Here is a 12,396-nt window from a genome sequence, read left to right on the forward strand (position 1 = left end):
ACTAAGAAAATAAAATTTGAATTGGAGTTTTTACTGATTTTGCAAGATCAGAAGAACTTATATATTTCTTCGTTAGTATTAGGACATTGAGTCTTACTCAATTTAACAATATGATGAATGGGCAAATCCCCTTTCTTGGAATTCTCCATACTAAAATGTTTTAGTATTTTATCCAAGTATATACTATGACTAAGACCAATAAGGCTTTTCTTTCTATCCCTATAAATGCTTATTCCAAGAATGTAAGTTGCTTCTCCTAGATCCTTCATAGCAAAACATTTCCCACGCCAAGATTTTATTTCTTGCAAGGTTGGAACATCGTTTCCTATAAGGAGTATGTCAGCAACATACAACACCAGAAAAATCACCACACTCCCACTAGCTTTGACGTACATACATGACTCATCTTCACTCCTAGAGAATCCTAAATATTTGACTTTCTCGTGGAAGCAAAGATTCCATCTGCGAGATGCTTGTTTTAATCTATAAATGGATTAGTTAAGTTTACACACCTTATCAAGAAATTTGGCAGGTTCAAAACCTTCTGGATGACTCATGTAAACGTCCTCAGTAAGATTACTGTTAAGTAAAGCGATTTTAACATCCATTTCCCATACCTGATAATCATGAAAGGCAGCAATGGAAAGCTTTATCCTACTCGATTTAATCTTAGCCACTGGTGAGAATGACTAATCATAGTCAATCCCTTGGGTTTGAGTAAATCCCTTTGCAACCAGTCTAGCTTTGAACATGTGTGCCTTACCATCTATGTCGGTCTTCTTCTTGAATATCCATTTGTATCCTACTACCTTTCGATCAGGTACATGATCAACCAAGTTCCATACTTGGTTATCATATATGGATTGGATCTCGCTTTCCATTGTCTCTTTCCATTTAGCAGCCTCATGACCTGTCATCACTTCCTTATAGTTAGAAGGTTCATCCAAATTCACCTGTGTTTTATCACTGATGAACGTGTCACCATCTACAGTTATATGGAAACCATAAAACTCGAGTGGCATGCTAACTCTACTGTATCGATGAAGAGGTAATAAATTTTCAATGGCCTCAACAGGTATCTCATCCTCTGGTTGAGTGGTAGTGTCATTTAAGGTTCCTTCATTGGATGACTCTTGAATTTCTTCAAGATCAATATTGCTCCTACTGTCCTCTTTGAATATGAGCTCTCTCGCAAAAAACTCCTCTTCGAGCTACAAATACCACATTCTCACTAGGTCTGTAAACAAGTATCCAAAAGATTTTTGTTGGTAGCCAATGAAAATACACTTCTCGGCTCTGGGTTCTAGTTTATCATGAGTTTCTCATCTCACACGAGCCTCACTACCCCAGACCATGATATGAACGAGCGAGGTAACTTTCATTGTCCATATTTTATGAGGTGTTTTGGCAACCTTCTTTGTAGGAACAAGATTTAGGATATGGTCGGCTGTCTCTAAGGCATACGCCGAAAAATATATAGGAAGAGAAGCTCGACTCATCATTGAATGAACCATATCAAGAAGGTTTGATTGCGCATCTCTGCCACACCATTAAGTTGTGGTTTTTTGGGAGGAGTCAATTGTGAAATGCTTTCACATTCCTTCAGATAGTCATTAAACTCGATACTATGATATTCTCCACCCCTGTCAGATCGAAGCATCTTTATCTTCTTGCCCAACTGATTCTCTACTTTATGCTTAAACTCTTTGAACCTTTCAAAGGTTTCCAATTTATCTTTGATTAAGTAGATATACCCATATCTGTTATAATAATCCATAAACATCATCTAGTAGCGATTTTCATCTCTTGTGGCAGATCTGAAAAGCCCACACACACACACACACACACACACACACACATATATATATATATATATATATATATATATATATATATATATATATATATATATATATATATATATATATATATATATATATATATATATATATATATATATATATATATATATATATATATATATATATATATATATATATATGGATAATGTCCAACAATCCTTCACCTCTTGCACATGTTGCAATGATAGGTGATTTTGTCATCTTTCTCGATAGACATGATTCACATTCATCATATATCCTTTAGTCAAATGATTCCGATACTCCTTCCTTTTGGAGTTGGGTGATGCATTTCTTGTTTATATGTCTAAGACGACAATGCCATAAGCATGATTTTTCTATACCATTAAACGGATCAATATTAAATACATTATTGCCTAAGTTATCAACACATATAACAGTTTCATACACGCCATTACAAGGAAAATCTTTGAATATAAAAACACCATTCTTATAAACCAAAATCGAACCAATGTTGTTATCAAATGAATAACGATATCCTTGTCTAAATAAAGTTTGAAATCAAATAATGTTTCTAATCATATCAGAAGAATAACAACAATTTACTAAATCAAATTTAACACCACCATCAAGCACAAGTCCATAAGTCTCAATCTTGGTAACAGGTGAAGTATGCCTATTCCCCATGATCAGGTTCAACCTTCTACGATCCACTTCCTCACTTTCTCTCAAACCCTGCATATCAGAACAAATGTGTAAACCACATCCTGTATTGTTGGAGCATGGAAATTCTTTACAAATTATGAGTGATAGTTATGTTATTTTATCCAATTTATTGTTTGTAAGTTACCTCTCTCTATAAATAGAGAGGGAGTGGTAATTTTATTTGTGTGCACCAAAATGTAGTCCTCTAGTTAGAGAGAGTGTGGTGGGATCTCTCCCACCAACTGTTCTTTATTTTCATATTGTAACTCTTTCTTTCTAGTAAAATATCAGATTAATCATCTCTTATGTTATTCATGTGTTTTATTTGATGGGTTTTGAGCATATCCATGTTCCTATGTGATCATGCAACCCTAATTGCTTTGGATCTAAGTTTTTCTATATTGAACATGCAAATTGAATACCAAACAATAACCCTAAAACTAGCATACATAATTCAAAATTCATATCTAAACTAGAGTTAGAATATTACCTCACTTGTTATATTGTAATAACAAGAGTTTCTTTGAAGATCCTTATCTCTTGAAAGCTTAGTGCCCCAAGTGTTGCACCTCTAACGGAGTCACAAACACCCAATGCAAAGGATGAGAGGAGAGAGGTGGAAAATCGGCTAGGGTTCTTCCCAAGAGAAGCGTTGGCCGAAAATCCAAGGAGAAGCCTCCTTATATACTTGTGGTATTAGGGTTTTCAAGTGGAAACCCTAATTTCCTTGCATAGGGCCAAAAGAACTCATGAACACCTCATTCGAAGCCCTTGGACGAAATCTATAGGGCCTCCCTATAGAATTTCGTCCACTCCTATCCAATGGGTCCAAGAGCCCAGTTTCACAACTATCAATGATTTGCAAAACAAACCCTCGCTTTATTAATTAGTTCCTTTAATCCCAAAATTAATTCCAGATTAATTACTAGTTAATAATATGATTTCCAATTAATATATTAAACTTGTAATACATTAATAAAATCATTTTAACCACTAACTTATTATTCGTAATAATAAATTCAACTCTCTCTCCACTAGTCATCCTGTCAAGTTGCATGAGTGAAGACAAGCCAAAAGGACCATGCTAAAATCAAATCAAGTACTTACCAATTATAGTTATTGGCTTAGTCTCCTAATCCAATAGTCTCGCACTTGGATAAGTCTAATAATTATAATCGCAAGTATGACTTCGGAATCTGATCAGCAATCGTAGCTTTCAAAAGCCGTCGTCGAACTCTGATCACATCAGTAACGCGTCCTTTAGATAAGGGATCATATGTTCCTCCATTCTATAAGATATCGTATGGACATGATACATGGATTACAATCAATCAATGTCCAAGAGTTGTTTCCCGATTTTCTATTTATGACAACTGACTAATTGAATAAATCAATTCAGTCCAGGCTTGGCCAATCGCTTTATTTGTCATCATCAAATCATCGAGGAGCCTACAAATATCGTTTTTATCCTATTTAGGGTAAAATGAACGGATAAACTTCGACTCATATGCTTGTACTATTTACTCATCAAATCACACACAACCATACGTTTTATAACATCAAGTTACTGATGTGTTTACGTATTATCAATGTGCAACCGACTTGTAAACAACAACTATATGTCTCTGTTTCAAGAATATAAGATATTATCGTCTCACAATCACCCGTGATAAATTACATGAAGTGATTCAAATGAGCATGAATTTAATCAAATACTCAAATTCCTATTTCATGAGTACTCATGAACACTGCAACAAACATTTGTTATGTCTAAGCACTTAAACAATCTACAGTCAGATTCATGACAATCTTAATTCACTACTTACTTCCAAAGTATGATCGACTATGGATGTTTGAATTATCCTATTATTCGGAAGTAAAACATGCGAAGTGAAACACAAGAATAACCTAATCCAATATGGTCTCAAAACTTTTTGAATATAAATAACACGCCTTTATTTATTCACCATATTAATAAGATTTTATTCATTGTATAATGTTTCAACTAATCAACTAAATACTTGAATTAAAACAATAGTCATCCCATGCTCCAAGCATGCACACTATGTTTTTCTATGGTCATTTCCTTTGTGAAATAGATCAATTGAACACATTTCCAATGATGCTCATTTCATAATTCCAAATCCTTATCACAAGTGTAATGTCTAGGCACCAAAGTCACAGAGTCTTTGCCAATGATATGACAAAGTATTCCATTGGAGATTGGTTACAAAAACAATTCCATGGAAATTAAATCTCACATTCAAAGAGCATTCCTTGAACATACTTCTTGCATTAAATTTTCTAACTCACACATAGATCTTAATATCCAACTCCCTTGATGAAACATTTCATATTCCATATGACTATCAATTCTGAACAAGAGTTACCTCTATTCAGAACATCTCAATATGGTCCATCCATTACCATACTTCCAACTGTCCATAAGCAACCATTCCTCAGCGAACCTCAGAATGTTCTCGACAGTTGTTTAATAACTTTAGTCAGTTTCAATCCTTTTTCCTTCTTAATGCTCTAGGCATTTGGAAAAATCAGAACAGGCGAATATTATAGCATATGCAATCGATCCTATACCCGAAGCCTATAGGATTCTATTCATAATGTCTTACATAAAGACATGATACTTGACCAGTCTCTTGCTATAATATTTCCATATATAGAATTTCCTATGTTGAATTACTTCAACACGATATTCATATATGTTCATGACTAAGTTCCATTAAAATTTCAATCTAAGTTTTTTTTTTAGATTCGAAATGAAGTATAAATTCCCTTTCCCTTAAGCCTTACTATAGCGAAACAATTTCCAAACTTTGCAACTTTGCAAATTTAAAACTTTGTTTCCTATAAATAGCATCGCTAACTTGCAACACTTAACATAATAATCACGATCCCCCTAGCATAACAGTTATGTTCTTACCAACATAACAATTATGCTCCCACTAGCTTTGACATGTACTCAGAAATCAGCTGGACTTCGAGAAATAAATACTTATTGACTTTCTTACCAAAGTTCAGATTTCTGATACATGGTGTTTCAATAAGTCTTCATCTAGACTTCTCAAGCTCATACACCTTCATTAGTGTAACATCCCAAAATTCAAGACCAAAAATTTTATTTTTATTAAGTTATTATAAAACTAACGGTGTAAGAAAACATCCATAATAACGTTCCATGTCAAAACCAAAGTGTCAATCATCAAACAAGTTATCATAAGATCATATCAGAGTGTAATCCCAAAGATCTCATGTGCGGAAAATCATAGTGTGATGCGCTGCGATCAAGTCGGTTCCTTTCCTTTGAAAACGAGTACCTGAGACCAAAAATGTAAACCGTAAGCACGAAGCTTAGTGAGTTCCCCCATCGTACCACATACCATACATAACACATACTATATAACATGTCTGGGTACTAGCTACCCCTTCGGTCTCTTTCAACCGGTAACTTGCCTAGCATATCAGGGCGCTGGCCTACCCCTTCAGCCCTGTCGACCGGTAACTCGCCTAACATATAAGGGTGATGGCCTATCCCTTCGGTCCTTTCGACCGGTACCCGGGGACTATTTCACCCCCTACCACTACCACATAATATCATGATACATATAACATAATCTGTCTAACATGACTGGGTACTAGCTACCACTTCGGTCCTTTCGACCGGTATCTCACCTAGCATATCAGGGTGTTGGCCTACCCCTTTGGTCCTTTCGACCGGTATCCGGGGACTATTTCACTCCTACTCTACCACATAACATCCTAGTGCATAAAATATAAGTCATATACTGGCTAGCTTATCTGGGTGCTGACATACCCCTTCGGCTCTGTCGACCGGTATTGGGTCTATCCTACTCCTCCTATCACATATCACATAACATCATAGCATACAATCACATAAACATAACATACCAGATAATTATCACAAAGACAATTATCTAACAACCATCTCCTACTAGTGGGCTGGCATTGTTGCCGTAGACCCACTTCTACTGGAAGGTAACTCACCTCACACTCCTGAAGTCCCGTAGACAAAACTCTAGCTGCTCGATGACACGTTCTCGAACTGTCAATCATCAAAATAACACCCAATCAATAAATGGGTTCCAATACATATCCATAAGTCCATGCTTGGGGTAAAAGACTACTTTACCCCCATCTTAGCTTGATTCAAACTTAAGGCCCAATCCAAAGGCCCAAAGGTCCAACTATGAATCAAAGCCCAACATATGGCCCAATTTTCCAAATTAGGCCCAAACCTTTACATGGTCTTATTCTAAGGCCCAACCATTTAGTCCAGTCCACACATTTGGCATTTCTAATGGCCCAATATCTCATAATCATAAAGGCCCAATTATGGCCTAATTTTCCAAATTGGGCCCAAATCCCTCACATGGGCCTTACCCTAAAGCCCATTAAATTATTCTAGTCCATTTACTTTTTCTTGGATGGCGCATTATTGGCCCAATCACCAAAGCCCAATAGAAAGGCCCAAGTTAAGGCCCAAGTGAAATTAGGGTTTCACATAAAATGACAATTAGGGTTAAGTGTTTCTCACTTAACCCATCAAGGATTTAATCCATTAAGTTCATCACTCTACTAGATAATTCATATGGTGTGATTGGGTGTAATTCACAGTTCCATTCCAGTAGCCCAAATGTGGGTCCTGATAAGTCCAAGGCCCATATATCCAAAATTAGGGTATTCTAAACCCTAATTAGGGTTTCCAACCCAATCATAGCCCAATAGGCCCAAAACTAAATCTTTAAATCAATTAGGGTTTCAATAGGCCCATTAGGGTTTTACTCCATTTGTCCAAGCATCCCAAACGAATTAAACACAACAAGCACACCGCCACCCAACACGGCGGCTGGTGGCGGCAGCCACCACCCTACGGTGGTGGTTTTGAGTTTCATTTTATTAGTCTAGCTCCGGTTACAATATTACAATGAAAATACCAAATGGACACATACACTCACTAAAATAAACACACACAACCACCCTTACGGTGGCACATGGTGGCAGCCACCACCTCACGGTGGTGGCGGTGGCTATCCTCGATTTTCCTGCAAGACAAAACACATGCAACACACACTTAAAATAGTAGTATACACTCCAGCCACCCACCTGGTGGCCCACGGTGGCGACAACAATAGATTTGGGATGGCAGCCACCACCTCACAGTGGTGGCAGTGGGGTTTTCTTCATATCTCCGGCCAAAAGACGCTCCTGCAGCCTTATACCATCACAACACACGAACACAAATACCACAACATACCCACAGTCACCTTTCACGGTGGCTAGTGGCGGCAAAATAAGGTAGCACGGCGGCAGCAACAACATTATCGGTAACCGGGGCGGCAAATGGTGGTAACAGCATCTGCGACCGGCGGCTTGGGGCGTAGCACTGAAGAAACGATGATGAGACAGGAGGAGAGGAGGTTGCGACGGAGGGACGGACACCGATGTGGTCTTCTTCGTTACCGGCAAAGGGAACCGCGACAGCGCCGGGAGGCGGCACACAAGACGACATGGTCGTCGGCTGACGACGATGGCTGACCGGTGCTTCGATAGGTTGGAAATAAAGAAATTCGGGTGGTCATTTGTGGCCGCAAACTGGTCGGAAAACAGGCATGGCGGCGTCACCGGCGATGGAAGACATAAGGTTGGGGGAGTGGCGGCTGACATCCGATTCTAGGGTTAGGGTTTGGACTTAAGATGATATCGGTTAAATACCCCGTCCCTTAACACATCTTTGCCATAATGACGCTTGTAGTCCCTCCTCCATAAAATCTTTCCAAAGAAGTCTATAATTTACCATTTAAACCCTGCCCCCTGAAATCCTTTGCAAATTAAGTCCGAATTTACCAAACAGCCCCTCTTCTACAAATTGTTCTCAAATGAAGTCCATATGTTACCATTCAGCCCCTAAGCTTCCAAAAGCTCTTCAATTTGAGTACTAATAATTCGCCAATTAGTCACTACCTTCTTAAATATTTACGAATCTAATCTGAAACTTACACTTTAACCCCCGACTTCTAAAATTGTAACCTTTTCCTCCTTAAAACCAACACCTTGCTATCTAATTATTGATTTTAGGGCTACCATACATTCATTAATTAATTTATTTATTTATTTAATAAACGGGTTGTTACAATTAGATAGAACATACGCGTGTCTACACCATTTCAGAACTTATAGCAGTAAGTCTTGAATGTTCAAACAGTTCCTTGCCATTTCTCACAATTCGAACTATGAAAAGGGATGTCGTAATCATACTCGAATTTGAGAATGCAATTATCATGGCTGCTAACACTAATGATATCAATCAGATTTAAAATCTATTAGCGAAAGCGTTTCATCACAATCATTTTCATGAATTAGATAGAAATCTCTTGCCACTTAGATTTTATGGTGTATGTATTCCTATCCATGTGAATTTGTCATTTCCAACCACTATCATAAGACAAGGTTTATGACAAATCCAAAATCATATGGACTGAACTTGCTAAATCTTAATTTCTTGCCATCCGATAGCACAAGGGCCTACCAGTGCTTCCAAGTTATTGGGTAACTCACCCATGCGGATCAATGAACTTTCACTAATCAGGGTGCCTTACCTTATGCAATCAAATGAGAACTCATAGAACTCACACACATAGTCAACTCAAGTGGAACGGGCACAGAAGAATATGTCAACACGATAGGTTATTAACCTCGGGTCGTGTGCTAGTGATAACTCAAAGGTTTATTCTTGATTAGTTACTGAAACTATTCAAGATCATTAAGACTCCCACTGACCTCTTGACATATAAGGTTCTCTGTCAAGAAACATTTCTTAACAACCAAATATTCAAGAGTTAACGTGGGTTCTTATCAAGACAACGCTTCATATAATTGGTATTAGTTGGTCTTTGTTTTATCCAAAACATCACAACAACCAATTTCAAATGTGCAAGAGTAAGAAAACATTTCTACTCCACATTTCATGAGGTGTTATAAACCTACTTAGAATATGTTACTCAAGGTACAACTTGTAGTAACTAGAGTATGACTCTAAACTCGATTTTGGAACGAAGCATGACTCATCCTTTTGATTTAACCATTTCAACAATTCCTGATTCCTCTTCTTAGTCATAAAAATGCACTAAGGTGTCCTTAGAGGATCAGTTGTGACATGGTCATGATCATAAAACACGATACTAAAGTATTCTCCTTTTTTCAGATTGGAGAAACTTTTATCTTTCTGCCTAATTTGATTCTTCTTATTCGTTCTGCTATACTTTGAGACTTTTCAAGGTATCCGAATTATACTTAATCATATAAGCATAACCATTTTTACTAAACCTTTAGTAAATCATGACGAACAGACTCATCGTCCTTTGTGGTGGATCTGACCAGTCCACATCAATGTGTACTAGATCCTTTAGTCCTTCACTTGACTCACATACATATGTGAACAAGGAATTAGTCTCAATTTACCAAAGATCAACATTCTCATACATCACAGATTAAAAATCGCATGATGCCAAGTTTTTGTCCAACTGAAACTTGGGTGATGAGAATCCTTCCTCACTTGGTAAATTATAACACTACCACAAGCGATATAACTAAGAATCAAATCCATTTCCAAAATTGCTAACAATAGAAATACAAACACCAATTTTCATAACTGTCATTGCAAGGAAACATAAAATAAAATAAAATCAAAATTTATTTTATTGATAAAAAGCGGAAAACTTGTCCTTACAATGCAAATACATATGAAAACTATGTTTCTAATTATTCCGAAGCAATCTATCATAAGTCCTAAGTAGCAGCTCAAAAAATCTGATCATCGAACCATGCGACCAAAATCCATTTCTTCATGATCAGACTCAACTTACTCTTCTTTTAAGCTTCATTCTTTCTCTTCGATTCTGCAAAACATCAAAATGTAACTTTACATCATGTATTAAGAATATATAAATAGGAACTTAATTGAGTTAGATAGTGGATGTACCTGAATTAGAGTCATACAATTTGACTTTACCAGTTCTTAGATCTCTCAGGTAGTTAGGGCAGCTTCGCTTCCAATGTCCCTTCAATTGACAATAGAAACTGATGGACTCTTTAGGAGTGACACGTGAAACTATCACACACCTGGCCTTTCTCTTACGGTCAAACTTTTTGACATTGGCCAATTTCTTTCCCTTGGGAGAAGAAATCCTTTATGGACTATCATCATTGTCATTGCCTATGTCCATGGAAATTTGGGAGGTAGATCTTCCAAACAAATTTGCTTGACTAGTGCTCCACAACATTTCTGCTTCAGCAGTAATTAGCAAATATGTCAGATTAATAAGGGTCACGTCGTGATCAGTCATATAGTAGTCCTTAACAAACTGACTATATAACTCTGGAAGCGATTGAAGAACCAAGTCAACAGCTAGCTTCCTTGGGAAAACGACACCGAACATTCCTAGTCTGTCAATGTACGACTTCACCTTCAGGACGTGTGCACACACAAAACTTCCATCTTGGTGTTTGCATGCCAATAGGGCTTGAGTGACCTTGAACTTTTCAAGCCGACGAAAACATGGGTCAGGGAGAATCAAGGGAGGAGGAGAAGGAAGAGAAGTACGATTTCTAGTTCCACCAATACACGAAGAAGGGAATGATCTTTCTCTTGGATTAGGTGTCTAAGCCCATAACTATAATTGGTATGTACTTGACCCGATAGTAGCATGGTTCATTTGGGTTTCCATCACCATAGCAATTTGATAGGATGGATTTTTTGAGAAAAGAGGTTATTTGTGATTTATCAATATATTATACGAATAATATATTAATTGAGAAAACATATTATTTAATTTGTACTGATCAAGAATTAATTTGGAATTAATTTAGTGATCAAAAGAGACTGATTAAATTAACATGGATTGATTAGGTAAATTAGTAATACATATAGTTTGGGATAATGATCCATGTTGATTAGGGATGGACTAAATCTATGTGAGAGTCCATGAAGATTTAGTCCAAAGGGCCTATCATATGGATTATTGGATTACTTCAAGGCTTAAGTAATGGATTACGGTTTCAAAGTGTAAAACCCTAGGAACTCCACACTATAAATGTAACCCCTAATCTCCCCAAAGACGGCCAACACTTCCTAGATGAAACCCTAGCCGATTTTGGTGCCTTTTAGCCTCTCTCTCTCTCTCTCTCTCTCTCTCTCTCTCTCTCTCTCTCTCTCTCTCTCTTATAATCCTCCATTTGCTTTTGGTGTTTGTGACTCATTTGAGGTATCACATTTGAGGTACTAAGCTCTTGAAAGGCCAAGATTCACAAGCGACAACAAGAGGTATTCATCTAACTTGATTTATGTTGTAAATCATATATTTTTATGCTAGTTAGGGTTTATGTTTTGGATAAAATGAAATTGCATGTATAACTTGAGAAAACTTAGATCCAAAGCATTTAGGGTTGTATGTGCACCATAGGATTGTTATAGTGCTTAAAACCCATCAGTGGTATCCGAGCCTAGGGTGTTTTCTGTTATATTGATGCAATTGTATTGTTTTCAAAGATGGAAAAGTTTCATTTTTTTTGCCTCTGACTGCTGGAGTCGACGAGTCCCATGAGGGAACTCGACGAGTTGGATCATCTAGTGATGAACTCGACGAGTCCATGCCCTGACTCGATGAGTTGGATCATCTGTTGGCAGATTTTTCGAGTTTTTGGCCAGATTTGGATTAGGGTCATTACCACAAACTGTTTTGACTGATAAAATTCGATTTTTCCGATGAGGTAATGATTATCCTCATCCAATTGAATGATGATTGTCAAATTTTAAGATAATTACTGGATTTTGTGA

This window comes from Lactuca virosa, chromosome 8 (assembly GCF_052849685.1).
Source record: "Lactuca virosa cultivar CGN04683 chromosome 8, Lactuca_virosa_CGN04683_v6, whole genome shotgun sequence".
In the NCBI taxonomy this organism is placed as follows: Eukaryota; Viridiplantae; Streptophyta; class Magnoliopsida; order Asterales; family Asteraceae; genus Lactuca; species Lactuca virosa.